The sequence below is a fragment of the Triturus cristatus genome, chromosome 2_2 (assembly GCF_964204655.1).
Source record: "Triturus cristatus chromosome 2_2, aTriCri1.1, whole genome shotgun sequence".
Classification (NCBI taxonomy): domain Eukaryota; kingdom Metazoa; phylum Chordata; class Amphibia; order Caudata; family Salamandridae; genus Triturus; species Triturus cristatus.
In genome coordinates this window covers 700,742,163-700,763,066 of record NC_140582.1, presented here as the reverse complement: position 1 = coordinate 700,763,066, position 20,904 = coordinate 700,742,163, and the positions used below count along the sequence as shown (strand labels likewise).

At 45.3% G+C, this 20,904-nt stretch overlaps 1 protein-coding gene across 1 annotated transcript in view; it reads left to right on the top strand.

Moving 5' to 3' along the window:
• The window catches only part of DCTD (dCMP deaminase), a 181,303-nt gene that overhangs the window by 9,470 nt on the left and 150,929 nt on the right, over window positions 1-20,904 (top strand). The gene's annotated exons all lie outside the window — the stretch shown is intronic.

The following is a 20,904-nucleotide window of genomic DNA, read 5'->3' as shown; positions in this document are numbered from 1 at the left end:
CCTGTGAATCCTTTTTGCCCATAATGATTCCTGGACACATGCTGTGTCTGCGAAAAAATTGACATTATTACGTACTACTTCCACCCTCCGTACTTTCGCTAAAAAATTAGGTAAAAGACCACCTGAGGAGTTCATTAAGATCTACAAAGCAAAATGTGTTTCAGCAGCAGTTTATGGGACTGGGGTCTGGGGGCCAGTTGATTTGCTTTCCATCCAAAGAGTTGAACATTCTTTCTTAAAATATATTTTATCGGTCCCGATTGGTACTCCTGCTCGCATATGTCATGCGGAACTAGGCCTCCCCTTAATTTCTGATATAATCAAGCTTGAGCCTGTGCTGTAATGGCACAGACTCCGGACTAAGGAAGAGGCAAAATTAAATAGAGGCATTCTTCTGGATGTTTTGAAATTGGATGGGGCCCTGAGGATCCCATGGATAAGCCAAGTCCTCAATTTCCTACAAGATCTCGACCATTTAGAATACTTTACTAATCCCAGTGTCATTGGGAAAATAACTAGGAAGGAATTAAAACTAGAGGGCTTGTCATTGTTAGATTCTGCCAGATTGTCATCTAAAATAGTAAAATCCACTGTCCTACACAACCAGTTGATTTTAATTACTTTTAATATTCAACCTTATCTTACTTTTGTGTCTAGAGATTATGATAGGTTCCTCCTCACTCGATTTTGCTCAGGGGTTTTTCACAGATAAGTTACTTTTCCTCAAGTGAATGACTGGTCTTTTGGCCTCCAGCTGTGCCCCTGCGATAACATTTCTGAACAAACCACGATACATGTCATTCTCTTTTGCAAAGTTTATTCCAATGCTAGGAGAATGTGGCTAGTCCCGGTGTTAAAATGGTTTGGGCTTCGTCAATGCCGACTTGGTTTTCTGGCAATCCTACAGTTAGACAATGTGCATAGTGTTTTTTAGGACGGTAATTTTCTTGAAAAAAGTCCTGAGTCAAAGACAGCAAATGCTTATTGTTATATCCTGAGTTTTACTTAATTGTAATTAGCCTAGGTCTTCCTAGCTGCTCAGCCAGAGTGAGAGATGGTAACGGAATGTTGGTGTGACTGTGATGAATGGAATGCCTGGGTGCCTGTGTGGGTGAGTGATGACAGTTGGAGATGGGCTGAGCAGCTAGGCAGGCTGCTCCTGGTGGGGCCGTGTTATGGGCTGTAACAAGGGCCTAAGTTGTGGCTGGAGTAGGAGCTGGTACATGGCTAAGCCTAGTCTGTTGTTAACTGGAACTGGAACTAATAAAGAAGACTTTGAAACCTACATAATGGCTACCAGTCTACTTCATGTAAGAGTACAACATAATTTTGGCGACGAGCGGACCTGGACCCAAGCGTACTCAAGGACTGAACAGAAACCAAGGAAATACGAAGAAACCATGAGAACCAGCGCAACCACAAAGAAAAAAGAAAGAAAAATATATGAAACAGTATGGAGTAAAAGGCAAGCCGGCCCCACCAGTGTCCAGTCATCGGACGGCCCCAACCTGTGTCCTGCCTGATCTTACTCCATGGACTTGACCACAGGTATGGTCTGTATGTTAGGGTGTAAATTGACTGTCAGTCATCCTACCACTTCCTTTTGAATCAGTTGTATGGATGTATCCACTGCGCAAAGGATTGTGGCTGCACTGATGTGAGTTATGGACCTAACTCAGTGAATGTTATTCACAGGTACCACACATGGACAGTGTGGCTCTACATGTTGGCGAAACGGCCTTAGGAAGGTGTTTTTAACTTTGGAGTGTGGCTTTGGAGGAATAAACACTGCACAAGATTTAGTAAGGCATTTGTTTTGCTTATAACAGATGTGCACAATTAGTTGTTTGGCACATGTTTCGGCACAGCGATGTGTATTTGCAGACAAGGTTATGGATTTGGAGATTCACCTTTCAATGTGGATGATAGACTCTCTCCAAGTCATGCGTGTGGTGGACTTTAATGAGTTGTTCCATGCTCTGCGATGATAGTGTTCACATTATGATTGGGAGTGTGCTCTTTGCATAAACTGGATGGTCTGGACTTCTTGCTATCAGTTTGTGTTGGCAGCGCATTCAAGTGTTGAGCTGCGTGTCAAAAGTCGTCAGAAATGCGTGTCAAAAGTCGTCAGAAATGTCATTCATTGATGGTCTGAGACACAGAGATTTGGAGCATTTTAGTTTTCAACTGTCAAGTTGCTGTTTGAAATACGAGGCGCGTGTCACTACCAACGCGCACTCCTACCTGCAGGGTGATGCTGACTGACGGTCATCATCTTCTTCATGAAGTACTGTTCCTCGTGGGATCCTCTATGACGTTTTGCTTTGGCGCATCACAGCTGCTTGAAGTGCATGCTTGAAGTGCAACGACGCACCGTGAACCACCCCGCACAACGTAATGAGCGTGCCGCCATCTTGGGGCTGGCACATTCTGATGAGGTCTTCAGACGTGATAACAGCCACGTTGTTTCCGGACTAACAAATAAAGTTTTTTTTTCAATGTGAAGTACGGGGGGGGACAACGTGGGGTTTGGTTGTGCATCACAAGTGAGTAAAGTTGAGTTTGCGGTTCGGCAGCACAAGTTGAAGTGTCTTCTACAAAGGTATTATCTCTGGTTGCAAGCTGGGTTCAACGCGTGATATTTGTGATGGATTCATCGGTGTTTGTGGGAGGATGATCAAACTCACGTCGACTCCACAACGAGGTCAGACAGTCTCACGGAACTTTGAATGTGCCGGTAAGCTTCCAAAGCAGAAGATTGATGCGCATCGTAAGGAGTCCATTAGCTAGTGTATGACACGTGCCGGTTTGACAAGAGATTTATGATGCTTTTGCATCTTTAGATTAGTGCAGTCAGTTTTAGTTTATGAGAGTCATAATAGCATATGTGGAAATCTCAAAGCTGTTGAATAAGAACATGATTAATGTGTGTCTTGTTTAGCACTCGGGTGAGAGGTCGCTCACCGGCGTTGGGCACAGTTTTCTGGTGTTCTATGGTGTTCCATTTATGTCGTGATGCCACAGTTGTTTTATGCAGTTGTTAGATGGGACGTCTTAGTCTCATGGTGGGTGGTCATCACAGTTTATCCCTTAGAAGTAGGGGTGAGGTTGGGTTTTAGTCCTAGTTAGTGACCTATACATGTGGTTGGTATATGGATTATCTTCCTTATACCAGTGGTGGTAATTTCTAATGTATGTACAAGGGTACATTGTATTTGTATGCCACAGTTTCTTTTACATGAGGGTGGTTATGGTCTTGGTGGGTGGTTTCCCCATTTCAGTTGTTGTGTGTAAGTCGCCCTGCGCGTCACATGTTGTCCTGTGTAAGTCGCCCTGCGCTTCAGATGTTGTCGTGTGTGTAAGTCGCCTTGTGCATCACATGTTGTCCTGTGTAAGTCGCCCTGCGCTTCAGTTGTGGTCGTGTGTAAGTCGCCCTGCGCCTCACTGTGTGTATCCTCTATGTGGTCAATATTGTGGTACACGTGTATGTGTAGTGTTGGTTCACCCTTGTTGTCTGTTTCTGGCCTCGGGTGTTTGTCGTCAGGTGTGTTCACCTTTCACTACATGTTTTTCAAATGTTCAGGGGGAAGGATGGGGTTACTGCTAGTTTGACAGTTTAAGTCTTCCCCAAAGTACGCAGTGTTAGTCTGCGTTGTTATATGGTGTAATAATCTTCATGAGGGAGGATGGGTGATGTTGATGCATGTTTTCTATGATATGTCGTTTTTGCCTATCTTTTCTTTATTTGCCTTGTTCTTGCTTTAGTGATGTGTTACTTTTGGTTGCATCCTTGAGTTATGAACATTACGGTTTGTTTTGTGTATAGTACTTTGCTGTAGTAATGTAAACTTTGTTTTCATTTTTAAAAGGAAAGGGATAATGTTATAGCCTGAGTTTTACTTAATTGTAATTAGCCTAGGTCTTCCTAGCTGCTCAGCCAGAGTGAGAGATGGTAACGGAATGTTGGTGTGACTGTGATGAATGGAATGCCTGGGTGCCTGTGAGTGATGACAGTTGGAGATGGGCTGAGCAGCTAGGCAGGCTGCTCCTGGTGGGGCCGTGTTATGGGCTGTAACAAGGGCCTAAGTTGTGGCTAGAGTAGGAGCTGGTACATGGCTAAGCCTAGTCTGTTGTTAACTGGAACTGGAACTAATAAAGAAGACTTTGAAACCTACATAATGGCTACCAGTCTACTTCATGTAAGAGTATAACACTTATTTAATCCTTTTTAATCTATTGATAGTTCTATTAGCTCAATAATGTTATTGTAATAAACTTATGTAAATTAACTTTTATATGACGTTTTTCTTAACGTGTGGAATCTTGTTGTCAGTATATTGTTATTGTGCTTTTATGATTGTCTGTTTACAATCGAATAAAGCTTTCTTTGATTGATTGAGTTTTTCTGATGCTGCCGCTCCTTCTTTGGATGCCCTATGCCTCCTGAATAATGAGGCGGTTGCTGCTGCTTTCCGGGCTCGGGAAGCGGCCGGCCCTCTGGCCAAGGTGCCTCGTGGGTCTCTTGTTCAGCCTGACACTTCGGCTGACGGTGTGGGGACCGAGGAGGATGATTGTGTACATGGTCGCTTTGTTCAGGGTGCGGAGCTTGACCATTTGCGGGGCAGTTTGGGTTTTGCTCCTCCTGTGCCAGATGTCCTGGAGGATGACTTTTTTACTCCGTATCGCCAGCCGGATCCTGAGTCCTTACCCTTGCATGGCGCTGTGCGCAAGGTTCTTGCACATGAATGGAAGGATGTGGATAAGTCTGTCTTCCCTCACTTTTTGGTTAAGCGTTATCCATTGGAGGGGTTTGCTGCTGAGTTCCCTCAGTCTGTCCAGGTGGACAATTTGATGGCTAGTCTTTCCACGCAGGGTTTGGTTCTGTCTGATGATGCCCTTCCTTCTGACGCTGTGGATAAGCGGGTGGAGGGGGCGGTGAAGCGTTCCTATGCTGCTTCCAACTTTGCGGTCAGAGCTACCACCTCCTCCAGCTACGTGGTCCAGTCCTTGCTGAAAGATTTCCAGGCCCTGGCTCTTCTTTTGCAGGTCGGGGAGGATGCCTCCTCTCTCTTGGCCCTCATGGAGCTCCAGGTGCCCTATTTGTCTGACATTTCTTTTGACAATTTGGGTGCCGCAGCAGCTGCTTCTGGGGCTTCGATTGCTGCTAGGCGTCATATCTGGATGCGTTCTTGGAAGGCTGAGTCCTCTCAAAAGTCGGTCCTGCTTAAAAATGCCCTTTGTGGGATCCAGGGTGTTCGGGCCCCAGCTGGAGGATTTGGTCAAGTAGTCGACGGAGAACTGCAAGCTTTTGGCTCCTGTTCGCCCTCCTTCTCGGGGGCGGCGTGGGTTTGGCTACCACCGTGTCTTTGGTTTTTTATCTGCTCGGGGTGCTCCGCAGTTCATTCGTGGCCGGGGGACCCCTGGTGATGCCAAGTCCCGGGCCCCGGCCGGTGGTGCTGTCCTCGCTCATTCTCCTGCGCAATGACTGTCTGCCTTTTCCAGTTGGGGGTCGCCTTCGCTTTTTTCTACACTAGTGGTTGACTGTTCCGGATGCCTGGGCGGTGCAGACTGTGTCGGCTGGTTATCGGATCGAGTTTTCCTCTCCTCCACCACCGATCTTCCGGGAGACTCCCCTGCCCCGTCACCCTGTGCGGCAGGCGGCCTTGCTGAAGGGTGTGCGCCTTATATTGGAAAAGGCGGCTGTCGTGGAGGTTCCTCCTCTGCAGCGGGGCAGGGGTTGTTATTCCATCCTCTTCCTGGTCTCCAAGAAGTATCCGGCAGATCTGTGCCCTGTATTGGATCTGAGGAGGGTCAATCTCTACGTTGTTAAGCGTACTTTCAAGATGGTGACTTTGCTGTCGGTCCTGCATCTGGTGATGCTGGGGTGTTTCTTTGCTTCCCTGGATCTCATGGATGCTTATCTTCACGTCCCTATCCATCCTGCGCATCAGCAGTATCTCCGCTTTGCTGTGGACTCCTTCGGCCTTTCATCAGCGCCAAGGGTTTTCGGGAAGCTCTTGGCCCCTCTGGTGGGTATTCTCCATTCCAGGGGTCTTCAGGTTTTCCCCTACCAGGATGACTGGTTAATTGTCTCTCCTTCTTTCTCTCAGGCTCTGTCGGATGTGGACCAGGTGTGTCGTCTTCTGGAGTCCTTTGGGTTCCTCATCAATCACCGGAAGTCCTCCCTGCTGCCCTCCCAAACACTGAAGTTCCTGGGGGCTCTCTTCCGCATGGATCTGGGGATGGTGTTTCTCTCCCAGGAGAGACAGTTGAATTTGTTCTGTCACCTTTCGTGGGTTCTGTGGCAGTCACATGTGTCTGCCCGGCTCTGGTTGCGAAGTCAGGGGGAGATGGCTTCCACTCTGCATCTCCTCCCTTGGGCTCGTTTGTATCCCCTCCTGCATCACTGGGATCCTGCGCCTCAGGATTCCGATGCTCCTATTCCCATCACACCGGGGATTCGGGCTGCTCTCCAATGGTGGTTGTCCCCTCAGTCTCTTCCCCCGGGGTTCGACCTTCTTCCCCGTCCGGCTGTGGTTGTGTTGTCCACCGATGCCAATGCCGTGGGTTGGGGTGCGGTCCTGGGTGCTTCGAAGGCTCAGGGTCGTTGGTCCCGAGTCGAGTCTCTCCAGTCCTCGAAATGGAAGGAGCTACAGGCGGTTTGGTTGGCTCTGCTATGGTTTGCTCCTCTCCTTCTGGGCCGTGCTGTCACTGTTCAGACCGACAACCAGGTTGTTCGGGCGTATGTGAATCATCAAGGGGGCATGTACCGGTCTCTGTTTCTCCTTTCCAGGAAGATCTGTCTTCGGGCCGAGCGGAGTCTCTTGTCTCTGACGGCTGTCTATCTTTTAGGGAGGGAGAATGGGCCTGCAGACTCCCTGTGCAGGGTGTTCCCTTCCTCTGTGACCATGTGTCTGTCCCCGGTTCTGTTCGATCAGATTGTCCTACGGTTCCGCCTTCCCTGGCTGGATCTGTTTGCCTCGGAGCAGTCGCCCCTTTTTCCTCATTTTTGCAGCCTCGTTCCATCTCGGCTGGCCTGGGCGATCAACGCTTTCTCTGTTCTGTGGTCACTGGGTCTCCTGTTTGCCTTCCCGCCATTTGCCTTGATACTCTGGGTCCTCCGGAAGATTCGGTTGGACCGGGCGAAGGTTCTTCTGGTGGTACTGGAGTGGTCCCGTCGACCTTGGTTTCCCCTTCTTCCGACTTTGTCTGTGTGCCCCATTGGCAGTTTCCCCTGTGTCCCTCCCCTCTGAGGGCTCCTCTTCTCCGCCTGTCCTACCTGCGCCGCCTCCGGCTGTGGGTTCGGCACTTGAAAGGCTGACTTTGTTGGGTCAGAGTTGCTCTGTGGAGGTTGCCCAGTGCATCCAGTTGTCCAGGCGTCTGTGGTGAACAGAAGAAGGTCCACTCCACGTAATATCTTGGACATATTTATTCTTGAACAGAGCCCCACCAGCAGCATCCCACCAGCAGCATCCTTTTGCTGCTCAGCCCATTCACCCAACATTCCACAGCATCATCCACACCAACATTCCAAACCACACTCACACTGGCTGAGCAGCAGGTACAACAGCGCCCTTTCACCTTGAAGTCCTACGACCGTCATTGGAAGAACTTCTCCTCCTGTTACCTTGGTAAGTGTCTGTCTTCAGTTCCTCCTCCTGTGTGGCTGTACGGGTGCTGGACTTCTTGCGGGATGGGTTTGTCCTGGGACTCGCTTTGTCCACGCTCCGGGCGCAGTGGGCTGCCATTCTGGCTTTTCGGGGTTCTTCTGTCTCCCCTTTGGTGGCTCGCCTCTTGCAGAGTTTTTTGATTCCGCAGCCTGTCTCTCGCTCTCCTGTGCCGGCCTGGGATCTTCCCCTGGTTCTCCAGGCTTTGACGGGGCCCCCTTTTTGAGCATCTGCTCTCGGTGGACCTTAAGTTCCTTTCTGCTAAGGTTCTTTTTCTCGTGGCCATTACTTCTGTGCGGCGGGTTGGTGAGCTTGGTTCTTTGATGGCTCCCTCCCCCCCCCCCCCCCCCCCCCACCCTTTTTGCGTTTCTGCTCTGACAAGGTCGTTCTTCGTCCTAATCAGTTTTTTCTGCCCAAGGTTTTGTCTTCTTTTCACTGTCAGGAGGATATTGTCCTCCCTGTCCTTCTGGACCCCTCCTCCCCGGAGGAAGTGGTTCTCCATTCTTTGGATGTGCCTAGGGCTCTCTGCATCTACTTGGACCGGACCAGTGGTTTTAAGACGGTTGATTCTTTGTTTGTCACCTATGGCCTCTCTGGGAAGGGTCTTCGGACTTTCTTGTCCACCTTGTCTCGCTGGGTTAAGGGTGCTGTGGTGTCTGCTTAAGAGTCTGCTCACTGTCCTCTCCCTTTTTCAATCCATGGTGGGTCCACCCGGGGTGTCTCCTCCTCCTGGGCCTTGTCCAAGGGTGCCTCCTTGCGTGACATATGTAATGCTGCCACATGGGCTTCTCCCCATACTTTTGTCTCTCATTATCGTCTCCAGTTTGGGATGGCGGCCTCGGCTGCTTTTGGCACTCATGTTTTGACTGCTGTACATGGTTTATGATTTGTACTGCTTTCTTTTGATTAAATTGACCTGTATGCCGCATTCTCTGGTCTTTTTTTTTTCTTGCAATCGCTGTGCGCTTGGGTATGGGCTCACTGTTCAGGAATGGGACGGGAAGACAGGACTTGGAGGTAATGCCCGGTTATTCACTGGTAATATTCATTACTCCGAGTACTGGTCTCCCCATCCCACTCCTGTGCCATTCCCTCCCTCCCTGGAGGTTTGCTTGTAGTGATTGTTTTTTGGTTTCTGGGTTTCTTTGGTATTCTCAGGATATGATGTTTGGTTTCTGGGTTTCTGTGGTATTCTCAGGATATGATGATACGCACTAACCCCCCCACCACTCGCGTTCCGACTACGCTAGCTCTACCATGCATAACCACGCATTTGTGTGGTTAAGGCAGTGTGGGGTCTAGCTGCAGGAAGACGGAAGCACGAAGACATTGCGGTGAGGTAAGTGGGGCCATATTTTTTTAAGGGCTGGGATGGGTTTGGGGTAGATTTTAGGGCAGTGAAAGGGGTTGGGGTAGAGAAAGAGACAGCGCAGGGGTGTGGGGTGGTGTAGGGTTTTAGGCCTTAGGGAAGTGGGAGGGGAATGGGTAGTTGGGGTAGTTTTTAGGGCTGGGAGGGGGTCGGGTTTAGGGCAGTGGAAGGGGCTAGGGCAGGGTAGTGTAAGTTAGGGAGCAGGGTTTTAAGCCTTAGGGCAGTGGCAGGGGAATTGGTAGTTGGGTTAATTTTTAGGGTGGTGGGGGTCGGGGTAGGTTTTAGGGCAGTGGAAGTGGTTGGGTAGTTTAAGGGACAGCGCTGGGGGAGGGGGGGCGGGTAGTGTATGGTGCAGGGTTTTAAGCCTTAGGGCAGTGGAAGGGGAATGGGTAGTTGGGGTAGTTTTTAGTGTTGGAGGGGCGGGGTGGGTTTTAGGGCAGAAGGGGTAGTTAAAGGGACAACGTGGGGACGGGTGAGGGGGTGGTCGGGAGAAGGCGGGGTAGTGGTGACCTTAGCCACCCATAATCCTTTATCATTCATGGCGATACCACGTATTTCCGTGGTAAAGGCATGCCTGGTTAAGACCCTTTCGTCGTTGGGCTGTGTGGTAGGGGCACGCGCGGTAAAACCATTCGTGCTTCTACCATACAACCCTTCAGCAGAAATGGGTGCCCTTGCATGCCTTGTTGCAGAGAAGAGATTATTTCTGCCTGCTTTCCGCATCTTGAGAGCCAGGATTTTGCCTAAGATGAACAGTAGAGAACCACACAACCCTGCTGCGGAATCATGTTGATGACCCTGTCTTGAAAACCAGGCTCTAAACCTTCACAAGCTTCAAGCTAGAGCTAGTAGTGAGACACAGCGACTTCCTTTAAAAAAACAAATATTTTTATTCACCATCAGTTTTACTTTATCATTTCAAAAAGCATCCATCATTAATACAAACTTCAAGAAAAAAGAAGAAAGGATAAGTAAATTTAAGAAAGCGATCCTACAGCAAAAATAAAAGTAAAATACAAACAAGCAATGCCTTTAAGTCTTAATTGCAACATATATCTCTATGCCACCAACATAAGTAAAAACGAAAATGTTACATTGCTATATCCAGAACCGTGGATTATACCTGGGACCCCTCCATTCTAGTCTTCCATTCTGTAATTGGGTCCCAAATAAATGTCCCTAATTTCCTAGCCTTCCACCCTTTCTTCTCATATAGTCCCTTTTCCAGATTATACATGGCTGGAAGTCGTGACCCATTGTTAAAAAGTAGGGGGGTTAGGATCCAGCTATGCAGATGCCACACAGATTCTAACTACAGCCATGGCAAGAAATACAAATTCCCGGTGGGTTACCTGTACACCATTTCTAGCCACACCTAAAACCATTAGCTCATCGGATAATCTTGTTTGAATCCTCAGAGTTTGTCCCATGAAACCCTCTATAGCTCTTTTTAGGGGTTCTAAAGCAGGACAGGAGGCAAACATGTGAACTACTTCTGCCTCATCGCTGTGGCAGCGAGGACAACAAATACCCATAGTCCCACCCCATTGAGCTATTCTGGCAGGTGTGTAATAGAGTGAAAAAATAGTTTTATAATGTTGAGCTTGGAGGTTGGCTACCTTTAAAACTGTGTATCCTAGCTTCAGTGAAGCCCTGAACTCACACCCTTCAATATTCAGCTTCCGCTGCCACTTCTCAGAGTATTTTTCCAAATCATCACTTTGTCGTTGACTCATCTCTCCATAAATCTGGGTGATGGTACACCCGTCAGGTACTTGCACCGTTTCCATAACTGAGTCTTTAGAAAAAGCTCTTGCTCCCCCCTTTTTCCTTACAAGAGCAGACCGAATCTGTAGGAACTTGAAAAATTCTCTACGCTTCAGATTAAACAGGGTTTGAGCTCTTTCAAATGAAATTATACCATCGGGATCAATGAGATCACCATTAGTTTGTACACCTAAAGCATCCCACCGCCTCATAATACCATCATGAAAAACCTCAGGTAGAGAAGGATTCCCAAATAGAGCAGTATAATAATTCATTCTTCCCAGTCCCAGCTTTTTTCTAACAACGGACCAGACCGATATTGCTGCTCCCAGAGTCTTAAATTTGACTTTTTTTTTATAGTAGCTAGCTGCGCTAAACCTCAGAAGCCATTTGTGGACTTCTCCTTCTAAAAGTAGCTCATATACATCCGGAGGAGCGTCGTCGCCCCTCCACTGATCAGTAACCTTTCCACCCAGTAACCCACTGATACATTGAATCACTGCGGTCCAATAATATGTTCTTAAATGATGTACCGCCCAGCCCCCTCTCTCCCTAGAGAGGTACATATATTTGAGTGCCCTTCTCGTCTTCCCATGAGCCCAGATCAACCGGTTTATCATTCTCTCCATTTCCTTGAACCAGCTGTTGTCAAATTTCAGGGGTATCGTACTGAATAAATATAAGATTTTTGGCAGGAATATTATTGTAATGATATTGCATCTTCCCACAATCAAGAGGTGCTGATTATTCATCCTATTGAGGTCTCTCTTAGATTTTTGAATCACTGGGACAAGGTTCTTCTCCACAACTTTAGATAAATCTGAGGTTATGATAACCCCAAGATAAGTAGCCGATTCAGTCACTCTTGGATCTAACAAAGTGATATTATCGTTAACTACAATTTGTGTCTTCCCACGATTCAGTCTGTAGCCGGAAACTGCCCCAAAGCATTCTGCCTCAGTTAGGGCCACAGATGGATTTGCGGCCAATATAGCCAGGTCGTCTGCATAACCCAAAATCTGTTTTTCAAAACAATTGAGCATAATTGGGAGGATATCCTTATTTGCCTCGATTCTCCTGATAAAAGGGTCGATATAAAAAGCAAAGAAGAAGGGAGAGCAGTGGCACCCCTGCCTCGTTCCCCGCGTAATTTCGATTGGGTCGCTCTGTCTCCCCATCACCCGGAGTCGAATCCTAGGATTCCTATACAGTACCTGAATAGCTTTTATGCAACCCTTGCCTATGCTTACATTCTCAAGCGCAGTCCAAAGATAGCCCCACAAGACCCTACCAAACGCCTTCGCCGCATCCAGCAGAATAAGCGCCATAGGGTCTCGTATGACTGAAGTACCATCAAACAAGGTACAGACTCTCAGGATATGCTCAGCCGTGCCCCTGCCTGGTATGAACCCATGTTGGCGAGGTGATATCACCTTCCCTATGATAGTGCTAAGGCGAGTTGTTAATATGTTTGAATAAATCTTTGCATCACTGTTCATTAGGCTAATTGACCTATAAGATCCGGGTTCATTAGGGGGCTTCCATCTCTTTAAAAAGATGATCATGCTGGCTTCTGCCCATGACTCTGGAGGTGTTTTCTCACTCTGCGCCTGGCGCAAAATGAAGCTTAAGTCTTCTCCCAGAATTGAAAAGAAGGTTTTATAGAATTCTAATGGAATTAAATCAGGGCCAACCGCCTTACCTGATGGTAAATCTCTTATGGCTCCCTGAATTTCCTCATCTGAAAGTCTAGCCTCCATAGCCATTGAGTCTTCTATTGAAAGTGTCTCAGCTGTAACTGATGCTAAATAATCCTTTACATCCTTAATTTCTATAATCTTATTCTCCCTATATAAACTTTGATAATATTTGTGAAAAGCCATGCAGATTTCCTTAGGTGTAGTAACTACTACCCCCTCTGAGTTTTTAATCTCCAAGATGTCTCCCCTGGCAACTTTCTGTCTTGTCCTTACAGCTAACATATGCCCAGCTTGCTCGCTAAATTCATGGTGAGTTTGTCTCCAGGCCAAAAACTATCGCTGCCATGATTTGACCAGCTGCAGCCTTTGCTAAAGCTAACTTCTGCAGAATCTCGTCTATGTTTAGGCTAGAGCCGATAGCCCCAATCAGTTCTTGTTCTAGATCCAAAATTGCTCTGTGTATGGTCTCAATCTCTTGTTTTTTTCATTCTTGTTCAGTTTCCGAGAATAGCTCATAGTCTCTCCCCTAATGCTAGCCTTGAGTGCATCCCATACCACCCCATATCCAGCACTCCCCCTGTTAATCTCTAGATGTTCCTTAAACCACTTATTCATATGTTGGACATAATTCCTGTCCTGCAGTAAGGCCCGTTCAAACGTCCAGCTTGTTTCCTGTGCCCTCCCGACAAGGTTTTGGAACTCTAAAACAAAAGGATTATGGTCAGAGACCACCTGTGGAAATGTCTTAATCTTACAGCAGGAGAGGAGAGATGAGGAAACCAAAAAATAATCTAGACGCGCTACGGCCTTATGTGGTGCTGAATAATACGTACTCCCCATCCTCTGGGGTATCAGTTGCTCCCACGCGTCTATAAGCCCATTATCCTCCATCATTTGGACTAGGCCCTATGGCCTTTTTTTTTCGGCTTGCAAACTTACTTGGATCCCCCTTCCACAATCCATCCATGCCATTAATGTTACGGTCCTCACATAAAATGATCGGAAGTGGCCAATTAGCCAGTTCCGTATTTACATGATTGAATATTTCTGGATTGTCCACCGTTGGCCCATAGATTGAACAAAGCGTAAAATTGAAACCTTGCACTTGGCATTCCACAATTACCCACCAACCATACTTCTCGGATAAGCAACCATTGCCCCCCTTCTTTGAGCTAGTATTGCTACCCCTGAGTCCTGGTCCCTTGTGAAGTGCTTGCTATCAGTTGAAATCCCAACTGCTCTAACAGAGCCTTTCGAGGCCCCTCAATGTGTGTCTCCTGTAAGCAAACAATGTCGGCACGAAGGATCTTAAGATATTCCTTCACTGTCCTTTGTTTGGCAGCATCGTTCAACCCACATATATTAATTGTTGCTATTCGCATAATGTGTGTATCCTGTCACTTGGTCCCCGTTCCCTGCTCTTCCTTTTTCAGCTATTTGGTTTCCAAAGATACTTTCATTGCAAGATGGTGTTTTTTTTTCCTTTCCCCCAACCCTCCTCTCAGTAGCCCCATGTCCCAATTTATTCCCACCCCTCCCTCCTCCCCCCACCTATAATGTGAGGCAAGCAGACCTAACGTCTCTGTGATGGAGCCTGAGAGTCGACCCCCCGTACTGCCTTACTGTCTATCGGCTAGATGCTCTCGTGATTGTTAAATTCTTTTTTCTAGTGTGTTTTTTTTTAACCCCGCATTTCCCCCTCCTCCTTTATCTTTTTTTTTTTTTAACAGTTAACGCTTATCCCTTAACACTTTCTACCCACTGTTTGTTCTTCCCCCAATCAACCAATAAGCCTCCCTCCATGTTTTTAAAGTTTCCATATAGTCTTTCACTTGAATCTCTGAAGTAAAGTAGTGTTCTTATAGATGATCTTCAGTCTTGCGGGATTCATCAGGTATGCTTGTGCTCCCATGGCTTGACACGGCTGAATCAGTTCTCTTAATCTCCAACGTCTTTCCACGGTGACGTGGCAAAAATCTGGCTTCGCGAAGAAGGACTGGTTCTCAAAAGTCCATCTAGCGTTCGGGCGTGCCTTAGAATATACCTCCTCTCGAAGCAAGAAATTTCCAAAATAAATTAGGATTGCCCTTGGCATTGTGGTTCCATCTCTGCCTGGTTGTAAAGGCTTCCTGGGAGTCATGGGCAAATGATGAACACGCTGTATCTTGGCCTCCCAATTCCAATGCTGAAGTCCTGGAAACGCTCCCTTCATCATCCTCAGAGTATAGGCCTTCATATAATTTCCTTCTATTCCTTCTTCAACCCCAAGAATCCGGAGGTTATTGCGTCTTTGCCTGTTTTCAAAATCTTCCATTTTCCATTGAAGATCAGTACTGTTTTGCATGTGTTTCCACCTGCGCCTGAGTTCTGACCAGGCTATCTTCTAGTGTACTAGTGCGTTCCTCGACGTGCGTCAGTCTAGCATTTGTGTCCGTGCATGTCCATTTTTCTCACCGCGCCCTGAAGTTTCTTTGTTGCCAGTCTATTTTTCTTTCCATCCATTCGGGTCTCTTCCTGTAATTGCTTAATTGAGTCAAATACCATTTTAAAAGAGGGTGCGACTTCCTCCTCCTGTCCTGGGAGATCTGGGTAGGTGCTCCTGGTAGCCGAATAGTCCCATTTTAAAGTAGGGTCCGTGCTCCCTGTGGAGGGACCTCCTCCATCTTTTTCCCATACTTGTGAGTCTCTTTGTTTCTTCAGAAGTTTCTTTTTCCTGATAACTGTGTCCTTCTGTAGCGTGCCAGAGCTAGGGGTGGAGCTGGAAAGTTGGATATTGCTACTATCTTCAGCCCCAGAGGGGCTAAGTTCAGAGCCATCGGTCACCGAGAAGAACTTGTCCCCTAAATCTAAAGTATCCTCTGACCCCTTACTTGCTGCTATCTCCTCAACTAGCATGCTTGTGTTCAGTTGATCCGTGGTGCCAGCAAGCTCTTTCTGCGCCAGGGAGGAACCGGTTATAATGCCAGGGTGTTCTCCTTTGGTTAGAGCTAGTTGGCCAATTTCGGAAATCCTTAGTAGGCTATGGTTATCACCATTTTCAGCGTTCTCCGCAGAGGTATCTCCTTGAAATTCAATCCTCTGGGCTACCGCTTTATCCGCTGTATATATGTTGCTTACAGAATCCCCCATGTGAGCCAGCCCTTGTTGCTGCTTACTATTGTCTATATCGTATTTTTTCCCTCTTTAGAATTAAGCAGTGCAAGTGAGGTGTCACTGTTGACAGCTTGCGGGTTTGTGGAAAAGAAGTCTACAATGCTGTGTCGCCTCCCCGAATCATTTAGCCCAGCTTTCTTACCTTTGGCCCCAGTGCCTCTGCCATTTATTTCTCCTTTTTTTAACACTTCCCGGCTCTCACCTCTCTTAGGGCAATCCTGGGTCATCTTGCCTTTCACCGAAGCGTTATTCGCAATCATGAGGCCCAGTGTTCTGGCTCCTTTGGAGCAGACTTTCCCGATAGGGGGTCCGAATAATCTATCCCCAGCCGGTGAGTCATGAAGGGAGGTTTCTAGCTTCTTATTTGAGGCGGATTACCGAATCGCATCAACTGTTTAAGTCCTTACAGCATACCCGGCAGCAAGGGGTGATCTATGCGGCCGTCAGTCAGGCGCCATCTTGCCTCTATGCTGTGCAGCTCTTAAGACACAGCGACTTCCATCCCTTGTTAAATTCTATTTTAATTCAGATTAGTTTATCAGCACTTTTCATAGCTGACCTTTTAATAGGACAGTGATTCATATGTATTGTATAGTTTCATAAAGGCTACTTTGCGTCCACTGTATTTTATTAATCACTTTTACTATGGGGAGAAGCCTGGTTAGAGTAGTTGAGCTCTCTGCATCATGTTTAATATTGCTATACCTAAAGCAATTACAAATAATGATCATGCAGCTTAACATCTTTTCATTTAACCCTAGACCACCAATCTTAAGGTTGTTGTTGATGAGTTTTTAACTTTCTGAACACAGGGTTGGCAAAGTTTGGTTCCCAATGTGGGCATGGTGATCAGAGGTATACAATAAATCCAAAGTGTCTACAGCAGACTGCAGGCGATGAGTAGAGTAGGGCTACTGTATATTATCAGCAATTCAGTTCTGCTCCTCTGCCTTGTTTGTATGCGAGTCACGTACAGGCATTGATTCAAGCATTACCCTATCAGAAAACGTAAGGACACTGACCAGGAGCAATCCTATAGAAAGTGGTAACTGGAATGCAGAGTACATGTCATGTTAAACAGTATGCAGAGCTTTGTTTTACATGACCACTATTTGAATAAACCAACAATACTCTGTTCATGCCTGTAGGATCACAGTTGGGATCTGCCACTCCCAATGCTTTTCTTCAGAAGGGGAGAGTGAACACGTGCATAAGTTGAGTGACTTCCGAGAAAACGTTGTCACTACTTATGTTGTCGAAGAGGTGTGCTCTTTGAACTGGTCCATTTGAAAGCACTAAGACTTTTTCTTTTTGGAGCTTCATTTCGATAAAATTGAACTAAAAAAACCTAATGGCACCCGATTGGGGCGTTACTGTTAAACTTCCTGGGCGTTCAACTGCCCATGTACTGAATCCATTTGAAGATACTGTCTGATGCCTTTAAACTGAAGAAAACCTAATGGGGGTCGCAGCTAATTCAGTGGCATTTCTGGCATGTCACTTCTTCCATGCTTTCTTTTGCTTCCAGCTCTGGTATTGACATCCTGTTCTTGTATCTTTAGGGAAGAGTCAAAAGAGACCATGCTCATCCACGTGCTCAAGGCTGTAGATGTACATTGATGCCACGTTTTATTAAAGGGGGGAACATTTTGTTTCAGTAGTTCACCTGAGGAGGCTCTATTTTGGCATTTAAGCACTGGGTGGATTTTTAGACTTGTAGTTGCCTGTTGGCTGCTAGCCAGTCTATTAAACATTTGAATTTTAAATGTATTTTTTGATTATTAGATATAGTATTTTTCACAAAGTGCAGCAACAGACATAATAAGTATCGACATCGCATGAGAACAAATGAGTCCAGAGCAAGTCCGAATACATATACACAGAAGAGTGAAACATGGAGGAAGCTACGTCAGTAGATAATTTTTCAAACATTATTTAAAAACTGTCAGCCTTGAAGGTCTCATAGGGACCCTAGGGACATTCCAAAGTTTGGGGCTCAGCAAAATACAGATTCTAAAATGGGAGGCAGCACAATGAAGATGGCAAGAAGCCAGATGACCTTAACCGGTGGAACTTACATCTCTGGTAGGTTGATTAACTGAATTGATGCAATGAAATAAGAGAACAGGACCCTTGTTGTACTTGAAAACAATTTACTAGTAATGAAAATGAAAACAACACGATATAGGTAGCTAACACAAATATCTGATCAGAATGACAGAGATGAAATAAAATGCGAAAAGATGATAGATTGAGGTTGAAGCCATGCATGCTGAAGGTGGACTGCATAGACTGAACAACAGTAATTCAAGCGAGAAAGAATAAAGACATTGAATAAGAAGTTACATTCCTGAAAGGAAAGAAATGCTTGGATTTTCTTGATGTTAAGGAGTCGAAAGTGACATATCCGTACAACCAGAGAAGTTTTTTATGAAAGGTAGGCTATTTTTGAAAGAGTATACCAAGATTATGTGCAGACTTGGGAAGGGTGGAAGAAGGAGGAATTGAGATCGAAGGAGAAGAAGAAATGCCATCAGTAGCATGAACAAAGTAATCCCATTTCAGAAGGGCTCAAGTGGAGAAAGTTACACCATCTACGTTTTGATGACAGAACGACCAGCAGAATGATGAGTTTGGATACAGGCAGTAGAAGTAGAAAATTAAAACTAAACCAGTGAGTGTAGGAGGTTGCATAGGTAACGAAACTACACAGTGTTGGTATGATGAGAAGCAACAGTACTGGTACATTACAATAAGCAATTGCATTCGAAATCCTGAATTGCAGCTATTCCTTTCAGTTTGGTGTAGAGTCTTGTAAAATGGGCAGATCCTCTGGGTTTGTGGGTGAGTTTACATTCCTTCCATCTTTGGTGGAAGTTATTGGTCACCGTGCTGTTGTGGGACACTGTTCGACAGTTTGGGCCCGATTCACCAAAGTAATCTGAGACAAAATCCTAACTTTACGACTAACGCTATTCACAAAAGGCATTCAGGAGTAGTAAAAGTTAGGATTCCTAACTTTACTACTCTTAAACTGAGACAAAATACTAACTTACGAATTTCGGTATTCACAAAGGGCATTTAGGAGTAGTAAAGTTAGGATTCCTAACTTTACTACTCTTAAATGCCTTTTTTGGATACCAAAAGTCATAAAGTTAGGATTTTGTCTTAGTTTAGGAGTAGTAAAGTTAGGAATCCTACCTTTACTACTCCTAAATGCCTTTTGTGAACAGAGACGTTTTAAGGCATGGGCAAAGTGGGCTCTGGCCCAGGGCCCCAGCCTTTTCACGGGCCCCAGGGCTGCTAGAGCGAGCTATGTTCTGTGAGAGTCTTGCCTTGATGACCTTGAATCTTTTTTAAATGGATTGTTGTAGATAGGGTTTTAACTATCATTTTTTTTTATGTGTGAGAGTTTATAACAGACATTTTGCAGACAAAATGTCCTTATGTTTTATGCAACAGCCATATAAAAAGTTTCTTTTAGATCAATGCAGAACCGCACATATGGGAAATGGGAAGGTGTGACAGATTATTTGCAGTAATATTAGTGAGCTGCTGTGGGTGTTACAATACTGAAATTACACATCACTATCCAGGAATATTAGATGTACACACATTTAGAATTTGACCAATGAAACAGCTGAAACTGGATCATAAAATTAAAGCGGTTCCAAACAGGGGCTCCCAAAACGCATTTGGCCCAGGACCCCCAAAATCCTTAAAACGTTCCTGTTTGTGAATACCGAAAGTCATAAAGTTAGGATTTTGTCTCAGTTTAGGAGTAGTAAAGATAGGAATCCTAACTTTACTACTCCTAAATGCCTTTTGTGAATACAGAAAGTCACAAAGTTAGGATTTTGTCTCAGATTACTTTTATGAATCGAGCCCTTTGTCTCCAGAGCGCTGGGGCACAATCTGTGGGTGAAACTCCTTGTCATGCTATAAGCATGCTCTCTCGTAACGCAGCCTGTAGGTCTAAGGCCAGGAAGGGGCCATCTGACTTTATTGCCAATTAAAAGGCGAGCCTCTACAGGCTCGGCGCAATTACTTTTTCTTTAATGGCTAGAAGGAACAAAGTGCTTACTTATAGTAAGCTTTGTTGGCTTTGGCCTTCAGCTTTGTTGGGCTGTGGTGTCCTTAATGGGAGAAAACAACCAACACATGTAGAAAAAAATGTGTAAAAAATATTTGCTCTTGTCCAATTTATTTAAGCAAAAGAACTTCTAGCGCTGGAGCCATTTGTAACTTCACAATTTGATCTGTGTGCAAATTTACAGTCAGAAATGAGAATAGCTCAGAATATCATGTAATCCAAATTACATTTTTGAAATGCAATGCTTTTTGGTGAGGTGTATGAAGCACACTGCTAATTGAAGAGACTCTTGGTACTTTGAAAAAATAGTGTCATAAATTTGTCCACACATGGTATTACTGTTTGCACAGTTCTACAATAGCACCAAGCTTCTGGAGTGACTGAGAAAGAAGTTTCCAATACGAATCACTTCACTTCTGCCTCTGTTCGTTTTTTTTCACGGTTATATTTTAATCATTTCACCAGGCTAGCTTTATAGTAAAATAGGAAGTCCCACAGACATTTAGCAAAAATAACAGATTGTGGTTTAAGAAACATTTATTTGGTAAAATTATAACCTTGATATTGAAATAGAATTGGATATTCAGGTGAAAAAGGGGAGTCAGTATAAGGAAATCGGTTAAAAAGGCAGAGGGAGGCATCTTAAACAACAGATGATCGAACGATTTAAAAAGAAACTCCAGTGGTTAAAGTGAGTGGTTGAAGAATGATAGAGGTGACATAAGACAAGGGCGACACCTAGTTTGTAAAGCAGAAGTGGTAAGGATTTACAAAAGTGCAAGCAATAGGCATTATCCCCTACACTCTCGGGAAGAACTAGAAACGACAAATAATTGTCAAGTTGCAGAATAGCATGAAGACACAAACAGTTTGTCAGCTCTGCATGAAAGTAAATATTTGATTTCAAAGTTATTACATGTGGAGTATATGCTTGCGTTTAGTAGGTTTATGTTATTTGCATGTACGATATTGTGAACTATGCAAAAACATACTACAATATAAATTATGAATATATCTTGCAATTGTGCTAAAAGCAAATATAAACGTGGTAAGAGGGTTCACCACTTTTGTTAGACTGTAAGCTTAGTATCAATGTGTGGTCAATAGGAGTGAAAATGGTTAGGAGGATTTAAAAATATCTTCCGTATAATTAAC